General features: G+C 39.7%; 1 pseudogene; it reads right to left on the bottom strand.

Moving 5' to 3' along the window:
• Window positions 1-380: 380 nt before the first annotated feature.
• On the bottom strand, window positions 381-1,640 carry LOC114500421 (annotated as a pseudogene).
• Between the last annotated feature and the right edge of the window lie 211 nt (window positions 1,641-1,851).

Here is a 1,851-nt window from a genome sequence, read left to right as displayed (position 1 = left end):
CAGAATGACAGTTGTCAGAGGAGAAGGGTGGAGGGGACAGGATGAAAGAAGGTGAAGGGATTAGCCAAAGAACATTATACATAATCCATGGATGCAAACAATGGTATAGAGATGGCCTGAGGGGTGGGTGGGGGCTGGGTGGAGGTAGGAAAAAGGAGAACAAGTGGGGACAACAGCAGTAGTGTAAATAATAAAAATATAGGAAGAAAATAAAGTTATTATATAAAAAAACCTGAACAGTTTGCTCATGTGCCTTCCTCAATCTTCTGGTAACTCCCTAGGCTGCATGACCTTCTTTGTTCTTCCTACATACTCTCCACAGTGCCTAGACCAAAGTGCATGGATCATTAAAAGTTTACTAGAGTTGAATATCCTAACTATTCCACTCTTTGTCCATTTTACAGGGTTTAATCAATGTCAAACTGTGACAAAAATATAATTATTTGCTGTCTTATTTTTTCTATTATCTACTTAGAGGCCTTAGATTAAAAATTGTACCTATCATTAAATATTATAACAAAATATTGATGTGTTTTCTTCCAACCTCATGGTGATTGAATTTTGCATTTACTCTTCTTCCACTATAACTTTTTTCTTTACTGTTATACCAAATTCAGAATTTTGCTCTTATAGATTTATCTCACACTCAAAATATCTTTCTCTATAAAAAACAGCTTGATAACTTCTTTGCAGATCTGCTTGGTCTTCACTCCATAGATAACTGGATTCAAAGTGGGAGGCAACAACAGGTAGAGATTGGCTATTAAAATGTGGATATGGTGAGGTATGGTGGGTCCCCCAAAGCGGTGAGTGAAAAAGTTGAAGAAGGCTGGGATATAGGTGATGACAATAGCACATATGTGTGATGTACATGTGCTGAAGGCTTTATGTCGAGCATCAACAGATAACAGACTGACCACAGTACGAATAATTATAGTTAAGACATGGAGATACAGAACATATCAAACCCCCCAATCAGTATGGCAGCTATGAGACCATAGATAGCATTAATCTTGGTGTTGCCACAGGATAATTTGGCCACAGACATATGGTCACAGTAGGTATGGTAAATGATGTTACCTCGTCAGTAAGGATGCTTGATCATGAAAGTAAATGGGATCATGACTAACACATTTCGAGAGAAGGTGGCAAGCCCAACCTTAGTAATTGTGGTGTTGGTGAGGATGGTGGAATAGCGTAGAGGGTAGCAAATGGCCACATAGTGATCCAGGGCCATAAGCATGAGCACCCCAGATTCCATGTCTGTCAGCACGTGGATGAAAAACATCTGCACAAGACAGGCATTAAAGTCAATCTCTTTGAAACTAAGCCAAAAGGTACAAAGCATATTAGGGACAAATGAAGTACACCCACTAACATCTGTAAGTAACAGCAAGTCTAGGAAGTAGTACATGGGCTGGTGCAGGGCTTCCTCATGGCTGATGAAGGTGGATGAGCCCACAGTTCTCCATGACAGCAATGATGTACATGAAGCAGAATGGCAGGGAGATCCAGATGTGTGCAGCTTCCAGCCCAGGAATCCCACTGAGAATGAGGTATCTTGCTGTCATACTGGTTCTGTTGGCTCCATGCATGACGGTAAGTTGCAAAGCAAGCTACCATTCATATTTACTAAGAAACATGTCCTATACCAGAAGATAGTACTGGTTTTATTTTCAGCCAAAGACAAAAGATGAACAAGTATTTTTTGTATGCCATAAATAATTTTAGGATGAAAATTATCTTTTTGTACCCAGACTGTGTTCTTTGATCCTCCTTAGAGGTCTTGAGCATGTTACTGAATCAAAAGAATGTAAACATAGCAGCACAATTTACCATACCCAAGTGCTG

The sequence above is a fragment of the Phyllostomus discolor genome, chromosome 6, assembly GCF_004126475.2.
Source record: "Phyllostomus discolor isolate MPI-MPIP mPhyDis1 chromosome 6, mPhyDis1.pri.v3, whole genome shotgun sequence".
Classification (NCBI taxonomy): Eukaryota; Metazoa; Chordata; class Mammalia; order Chiroptera; family Phyllostomidae; genus Phyllostomus; species Phyllostomus discolor.
Note: the sequence above shows the minus strand (reverse complement) of the source record. Positions and strands in the feature narration are given on the sequence as shown.